This window comes from Babylonia areolata, chromosome 2 (genome assembly GCF_041734735.1).
Source record: "Babylonia areolata isolate BAREFJ2019XMU chromosome 2, ASM4173473v1, whole genome shotgun sequence".
NCBI lineage: Eukaryota > Metazoa > Mollusca > Gastropoda > Neogastropoda > Buccinidae > Babylonia > Babylonia areolata.
Window position 1 is genome coordinate 58,490,732 of NC_134877.1, and position 8,605 is coordinate 58,499,336.

The window sequence follows — 8,605 nt, forward strand, 5'->3', positions numbered from 1 at the left end:
ATGGATGGATGGATGAACAGTTAACGAAAACAGCAAATAACACGCGAGTGCAGAATCAATAGTTCAATCTTAAGAGTGTCTCTCTGTCTCTGTCTCTCACCTCCCTCATTCCCCCCCACCCCCCTCTCTCTCTCTCTCTGCGCCCCCACTCTTCCCCACATCATTTTCCCTAACTTCGTCCCCCCCTTCCCTCCCTCCCATCTCTCTTCGTTGCAATATACCTCCCCCACCCTCCTGACACCCAACCTACACCCCCTCCCACATACATAAACGTCGTGTCCAGTGCACCAGATATTTCAACCCCGAGACTCCTTCTTCCCCCCCAAAATCACTTTACTCCAAAGAGATTACCACCAAAAGAGGGTGGTGGTGTTTAAGTTTGGTGCCAGACCTTTCGTGGTCTTGGGTCGTTCATTTGGGGGACCGCACCGTCGGGTTGTAGCAAGGTGTTGGGGCAGGAGAGGGAAATGGGCGGTTTTGGGAACAGATGGGTTTTGTAGGACAGATGGGTTTTGTGGGACAGATGCTGTAATTCTCTGGTCTGGACAGTCCAGTACCGGCTGCAGTGCTGGGAGATGGAACTTTTAGAGGTTCTGATGTTGGGGTTTTATTTTTCATTTCCTCCAAACGGGGGTAATCTTACTTTTTTCTTCAGCGTGTATTGGTCTCTGTTGTGTAAGGTTTCACGCTTTCTTTCTTTTTTCTTTATTTTCCCCTTTCTTTTTTTTTTTAACTGAAGATGGGAATTCATGGCTCTGATAGGGCAGAGCTTGTTTTTCCCCTGCGAGTGTTCGTAATGTTTTTTGTTGTGTTTTTTTGCTTTGGTGTTTATAGCCCATTTGTAGTTTAAGCGTATTTCTTTCTTTTTTCCTCATTTTTTCTTCTTTTTTTTCCTTTCTCTTACAAAACGTGTCTTTCTTTCTGTCTGTGTTACCTTTCCGTCCTTTCATTCTCACTTTTCTTTTAAATTTTCGTGTTACTTTTTTTCGTAGACAGACGTAGAAAGATTTACAGAGCGAGCGAGAGGGGGGTGGGGATAGACAGATAGATAGACAGAGACAGAGACAGCGAGAGCGAGAGAGAGAGAGAGAGAGAGACAGAGACAGAGACAGAGACAGAGACAGAAGACAGACAGCAGAAAGACATGCAGATAGAGACAGAGACAGAACGTAAAAATCTGCTGTCAAAAGCTACTGATATGTTAAACCACCGCTAAACCCGATTTCCATGATTCCTCCCCCCTCCCCCTCCCCTCCCCTTCTCTCAACTCCTTGCCAGGCATGCTCACGTCTCACCTGTCTTCAACATTTAGTTTGAACGTCTGGGTCACTCTGCTTGGCACAGAGACGCTTTGACCCTTTTGACACTTTTAAAGTTTATTGGCCCCTGGGGTTTGGTCCCCTTTTGACATGGGTTTAAAAGCTTTAACTACTTTCAATTTAAAAAAAAAAAAAAAAAAAACCATTAATTAAAAAAAAAAAAAAAAAAAAAAAAAAAAAAAAAAAACCAATGAAAGGGTGGGGTTTGAAGGGCCAAAAAATGAAAAAAAAACAAAGTTCCATTTTTGAAAAAAAAAAAGAAAAGTAACCCAAAAGATACCCCCCAAAATAAAAACTCCCTTCATTTTTTATCAAATCAACCCCATCCCGCCACGTGTTATGATTTTGCTTTTTGGGCCCTTTTCTGGGATAAAAATTTTGAGTATTTTTTGCTAACCCCGGGGTTTCACCCGGGGGTCTTCTGGTGGTTTAAAATTCTAAAGGATCCCTTTTTTTTCGTAAAAATTTTTTTTTCAGAAACCCCCATAAATTTACTTCTCAAATTTAAACCCTATGATTTACATCAAATAAAATGAAATTCATCACCAACTGTGGAGTTACACAAAGGACATGGAAATATTTGGTGCTTGGCAGAGAGAGAGGAGAACTCAGAACTCAAAACGGTTTTTATTCAAGGATTAAGATTTTAGGCATTGCCTATTCTTCCAATCTGTCCTTGCTAATCTACATCTAGTACAAATAGCAACACACATAAATGAAAGGGAAAAGGTTTGCATGCAGAATTGTATACATAATGAAGAACCCCCCCCCCTCCCCCCGCCCGCCCCCCCCCCCACACACACCACATCCGTGCACGACACATGGCATACACACACTGGACGCTCGCGTGCGGGCGCAGCGCACACACATACATACACACACACGCACACAGTCACACACTGACAGCACCCCTTCACTCCCCCCCCCCCCCCCCACACACACACACACACACTAAGATTGACAGATGGATAGGACAGTGATTCACACACACACACACACACACAGAGAGAGAGAGAGAGAGAGAGAGAGAGAGAGAGAGAGAGATGTCATCAATATAGAAGTTCCAGAAACATCCGGGTGTTTAAAAGGTACAGTATTGTTACTGTCTCTGAAATCTATGTTGGCAAGTGCAGCATACTACAGTGACTACCACCATCACCAATATTACTTGAACACTTGTCACGGTTATGATAGAACGAAATGAATAGATCATGCATGCATAAGAAATAGAACGAGAGAAAAAAAGAAAAAAAAAAAAAAAAAAAGAAAAAAAAAAAAAAGAAAACAGAAGAGCAAAACAAAACACGATGAAATGAGAAAGCAAGGAAAGAACAACAACAACAGCAACAATGACTGATACAATAAATAAGACATAACTGACCCCTTTGTTACTGCCTACAGTAATTCAAAGATCAGAGTTATTTACTGTTGGAAGGGGGTGAAGATGTTTATGCAGACTTGATTTGAACATAGGAAGAGATCTGCCCGTTTGTATGTGCAAAGGAAGGGAGTTCCACAGTGATGCACCCGAAAATGCAAAACTAGTTTTGAACAAATCAATTCGGGTACGTGGCAAAATGTATTTGTTAGAGCCGTATCGGCATGAGGCTCGTGTGAGCAGGTGTTGGAAGATATTGCGGTGCTAAGTTATTGTGTGTTTTGTACATGAGTAATGCTTTGTTTGAATTCTAGCTGGTTTTGAGTGGAGAGGATATTTAATCTGGCTTGCTTTTCTAACGTGACAGTGAGTGATCTGGTAGAATTAATCTGGCTGCTTCTCGTTGTGGAGAGAATTTAGTTTCTTAAGATGAACATCTGCAGCACAGCTCCAGACAACAGATGCATAGTTGACGTGAGAAAGACAGTGAGCGTGGAAGAACATTTTGGCGAGCTTCACTGTTTATGTAAGGTCTGAGCTGATTGAGTAAGAACAGACTGCGTGCCAACCTTTTTACAGACAGAATCAATGTGAGCTTGCCATTTCAGTTCTTCATCAATTATGACTCCCAAGACGCGGTGCTCGCGAACTTGATCTATGGAGGTATCATCGACATTCAGGGTGAGAACAAGGGATTTTCTTGGTGCTTTTGTCTTGACGTGATAATCATACTCTTTGTTTTTTGGGGATGAAGTGTCATACAGTTAGATTTGCACACAGGTAGAAACATCAGTTAAGCCGTTTGAAGAGAATTCTGAACTGAGGCAACGGTTGGCAGCACTGGAATGAAGGGAAGTGTCATCTGCAAAAAGGGCACACGAGATTCTGGAGTCTGATAAAGACAAAGGAAGATCATTGATAAATATGCAGAATAGAAGTGGCCCTAAAACTGATCCTTGAGGAACTCCACTTTTTATTGCTCCCGTAGAAGAGAATCTACCATTGGTGACACATGTTGTGTTCTGTCGGTAAGGAATGATTCGAAAAAAAAGGGCGCTTAGTGGGAGAGAGAGAGAGAGAGGCGCAGACGCAGATCAGACGCAGATGATTTATTAATTAAGGTCATAGTCCCATATGAATGAGAGGCGATGTCAAGATATGTAGATATCACCTTAACTGGCATTAAGCATTCAACTGTCAACACAATTAAAAACCCTAGAAAAGTAGGGCAATACTATTTCTCTTAACTTAAAAGCTTTTGCATAAGTGCAATGCAGCACCATCATCAGATGATGTTATCAGCAAAGGCGTTCATAATATCCTTTCAAATAAATTTTACACGAACACCATGCGATATACAAGAGAGAGTGAGAGAGACAGAGACAGAGACAGACAGACAGACAGACAGACAGACCGTCCAGACAGACAGAGACACAGAGAGAGAGAGACACACAGAGAGACACAGAGACAGAAAACTCAGAACTCAGAACTCAAAAAACGTTTTCATTCAAGGATTAAGATTTTAGACATAGCCTATTCTTCCAGTCTGTCCTTGCTGGTCTACATCTAAAACGAGAGAGAGAGACAGAGACAGAGAGAGAAAGACACAGAGAGACAGAGACAGAGACAGAGAGAGAAAGACACAGAGAGACAGAGACAGAGACAGAGAGAGAAAGACACAGAGGAGACAGAGACAGAGAGAGAAAGACACAGAGAGACAGACACAGAGACAGAGACAGAGAGAGAAAGACACAGAGAGACAGAGACAGAGACAGAGAGAGAAAGACACAGAGAGACAGAGACAGAGACAGAGAGAGAAAGACACAGAGAGACAGACACAGAAACAGAGACAGAGAGAGAAAGACACAGAGAGACAGAGACAGAGACAGAGAGAGAAAGACACAGAGAGACAGAGACAGAGACAGAGAGAGAAAGACACAGAGAGACAGAGACAGAGACAGAGAGAGAAAGACACAGAGAGACAGAGACAGAGACAGAGAGAGAAAGACACAGAGAGACAGACACAGAGAGAATGACAGCAGAGGGGTGGAGGCTGGGGACTTGGGAGTTTGTTAAACTGTCGACAGAACAGAGATGAAGTAGGAATAACGACCTTCCTTCTGTCGTAAATGGAAACATTGACTCCGGAGTTATCACCACTGCTGCAGCAGCGAAACACACACTGAACACAGTCGCTAAACACCGCTCTGCCGGCAGAAGGGAGAGCTTGGGGGGGGGGGGGGCTGACATCATCAGAACTATCGCAGAGACGAGGAGAACTGGTAGTTGACACAGAGAGCAAAGCACACTTGTGCAGACAGCGTCAACATATCTATCTCTCCGTCCCTCTGTCTGTCTTTCTCTCTCTGTCTGTCTGTCTCTCTGTCTTTGTCTCTCTCTCTGTGTTTGTCTGTCTGTCTGTCTGTCTCTGTCTCTCTCTCTCTCCCCTCTCTCTATCTCTTTCTCTCTCGTCTCTATCTCTCCCTCAGACATTGTAGGATTAGTGTTGGTCTTCACCACTCATATCAAAGAGTTAAATTTTGTAGTCGATTTAAAAAATATATATATATATATATCAGAAATGCACTTTGTTGTCATGACAGGGGGCTGATGGCTAAAGGCATTCAAATCACTCGGTGATCAGTGTTCAGTGTTCCCCCTAAATGCTTCCTACTTATGAATGTGGCCAGGAACAGAAAACCAATGACGGTCCCGGTGTCACCCCCCCCCCACCCACACCCACCCCCCAGGGCCAATAATTTGTTCATTTGTCAATGCTGAGATTGAGAACACACTCATTCACACCACCTAATAACGCTCCTTGCCTCCCGTATGCTTATCCAGCTTGTGACTTGTGACCCCCCCCCCCTACCCCCTCCTACGCCCTACCCGCCCTTGCCACCAAAACTTGCCATTGTCCATCTCCCCAAGTGGTTGTGTTAACTCTCTACATACGAACGGCAAAAGAGACGACGTTAACAGCGTTTCACCCCAATTACCATCATCAAAATATTGCAAGCGGAAGGCTCTTATACTGAAGAGGTGAATGTTGACAAAGAATACCACAATTCTGACGACGGAAGCAAAAGGTTGGGTCATTCAGACACCCACTGGACATCCGAGGGGTCTGTGTAGAGGAGAAGAGAGGACTGGCCGTACTGAGTGAGTTAATTAAATGAGGCCTGCGGTGGATGTACAACAAACCATCTGAATCTCTCTCTTCTGCCACCCCCACTCCCCATCTCTCTCTCTCTCTCTCTCTCTCTCTCTCTCACTCCCTTATGCGTTGTTGTTGTTGTTGTAGTTGTAGTTGTAGTTGCTGTTGTTGATGATGTTGTTGCTTGTTGTTTATTCACGGAACTTGATGATCTAGATTAGACTCTGATCGATCCAAAGTGTGCTTTACATTCAGGTCTGTTTCCAGAAATCATTATGAAATAAACAATAAATAGAAAGAAAGAGAGAGAGAGAGAGGAGAGAGAGAGAGAGAGAGAGACGGAGAGAGAGAGAGAGAGAGAGAGAGAGAGAGAGAGAGAGACGGAGAGAGAGACATACATACATACAGACAGACAGACAGACAGACAGAAGAGAGAGCAGAAAGACAGAGGTTTCAGCAACAAAATGAAAAGACCACTGTGCCATCACGCCACTCCTAACTGCTTCTCTCTCTCTCTCTCTGTCTCTCTCTCTCTCCCCGTCTTCCCTCGCACGCTTATGCAAGGATAAGGCTCAATACCTATAATAAAGCAGATAGATGGGTATCATCATCATCATCAAAATCATCATCATCATCATCATCATCATTGATTGATATCTTTCCTATTGCCCGAAACGTCGTGTCAAAAACAAAGAGGATTCAACTACCACCCAAAAGATTGGGTTTTTTTTTTTTTTTTTTTTTTTTTTTTTTTTTTTTTTTTTAATAAACTTTAGTTTTTTGTCTTTAAAGAATCTTGCAGTCATTTTTTTTGTCTTCTTTCCCTATTTGCACGAACAAACATCAAGACTCTTGAAACAAGCATCTGACAGTGGCGGAAAGAAACATGCCTGGGGGGGGGGGGGGGGGGGGGGGGGGGGTGGGGGGGGGGGGGGGGGGGGGGGGGGCAAGCGTTGCCATGGTTATTGCAAACTCAGACGGAAGTGCTGACCTGGTTATCTCAAGGAACCACGCCATCGTCTTTCTGTCTGTTGTGTTTGTTGTAGTTATTATTATTTTTTTTTTTCTGCTTGGATGAATCTGGAAAATGCGAGCGGCATATGTTATTCTTTTATTCATTCAGTCATTTATTTATGTATGTATTTATTCATTTATTTACTTATCTATTTATCAGTTTGCTTAACTGTTTATTCGTTTATGCATTTATCTATCTATTTATTTGTTTATTCATTGTTTGCTGGTTGTTTTAGGAAGTGCGAGGGAGTAAAAACGGAGGTGGCAGTAGTAGTAGTAGCAGCAGCAGCAGCAGTAGCAGTAATAGTAGTGTCTGCTTTCTCCTTTCTAAACCCTCACCACCTACACCACTCCCCCCCCCCCCCCCAAAAAAAAAAAACAAACAAAAAAAACCCACCCCCCTTTTTTCGCTTTTCATTCCTTTTCTGCAGTCAGATCTTTTTTGAGCTTTGGGAGTTGCCCCACGAGATTTTCACTTTCGGAAGGGTATTAACGCTTGCTACCACGCCTTTTGTGGACAGTGGTCGTTCATTTTGGGATGCGGCATCATGGATACGAGATCTGGGGGACAGGAGAGGAAATTGGAGGGTTTTTTTTTGGCGGGGGGGGTTGGTTTTTTTTTGTTTGTTTTGTTTTGGTTTTTTGTTTTTTTTTTGTTTTTTTTTTGGGGGGGGGGCGGCGGAGGGGGGATGGGGTGGGGGGTGGTTGGGGGAGGGGGGGGAAGGGAAATGGGCTTTCTTGGGTCAGGGTCGACTGTTCAGCAACAACAATGCGCCCGCTGTCTGAGGATCTAAACCCATTCAACCCTGCGGGGGAGGGGGGTGGGGTGGGGGGTTGCGGGTGTGGTGTGTGTGGGGGGGGGGGGATGGGTGGAGGGGGGGGAGGGGAGGGGAGTTCACAGCCCCTCGGGAAGCTTTCCAGGACGTAATGTGAAAATAAAAAAGCATACGATATATTGTTTTTCCTCAACAGCATTCTGGACACAATCCGGAGAATACTATAAAAATGTTAGATCCCTCCTCCTTTGCTGTTATTATATATTATGTGGGGGAGACGTGAAGAAATCGTTTTATTGAGGCAAACGTTGATACAGAGCCAATTCGCGGGCGCGGTATGAATGAGTTAAACATCAGCAGTGAGAAACCATTTCAATTCCAGCATACTTTTTCTTTTTTATGTTTTACTTTACTATATATATTATATATTAGATTATATCTTATATAGATATATATATTTTTTTTTTTTTTTTTTTTTTTTTTATCATTCGCTTAATGTTTTCGATTTTTTTCTATCCCTTTTTTTGGTGGGTGGTTGGGGGCGGGGGATAGCTATCAGATGTTTAGGATCTTTGTTCTTGTTTTTTTTTTTTTTTTCCATTTCTTTTCCCCATCTGTCTTCTTCTTTTTTTTCTTTTTCGTATTTCTGTCTTTTTATTATTTTTTTTTCTTATGTGAAAGATGGAGACAGAGACACAAAAGGAGGGAAGGAATGGTAAGGGGATAAAGAGAAAGAAAGTGGCAGTTTGTCCGTTTGTTTTATATGGACTATTTTAAACGGCTCATTATTTCTATTTTCTTCTGGCTTTTTTATTTTTTTTTACGATAGCGTTATTCCACCACATTCATTTGGAACTGAGTTAAATATGTTACATTATTGAATAAATGGTGAAAGGGCTTATAAAAAAAAATAAAAAAAAAAAAAAAATTAAAAAAAACCCCCGCAATCAGCTAAAAAATT

The 8,605-nt window shown here is 42.7% G+C and overlaps 1 protein-coding gene across 1 annotated transcript in view; it reads right to left on the reverse strand.

Moving 5' to 3' along the window:
- The window catches only part of LOC143279527 (calcitonin gene-related peptide type 1 receptor-like), a 369,139-nt gene that overhangs the window by 253,662 nt on the left and 106,872 nt on the right, over window positions 1–8,605 (reverse strand). The window lies entirely within an intron of this gene.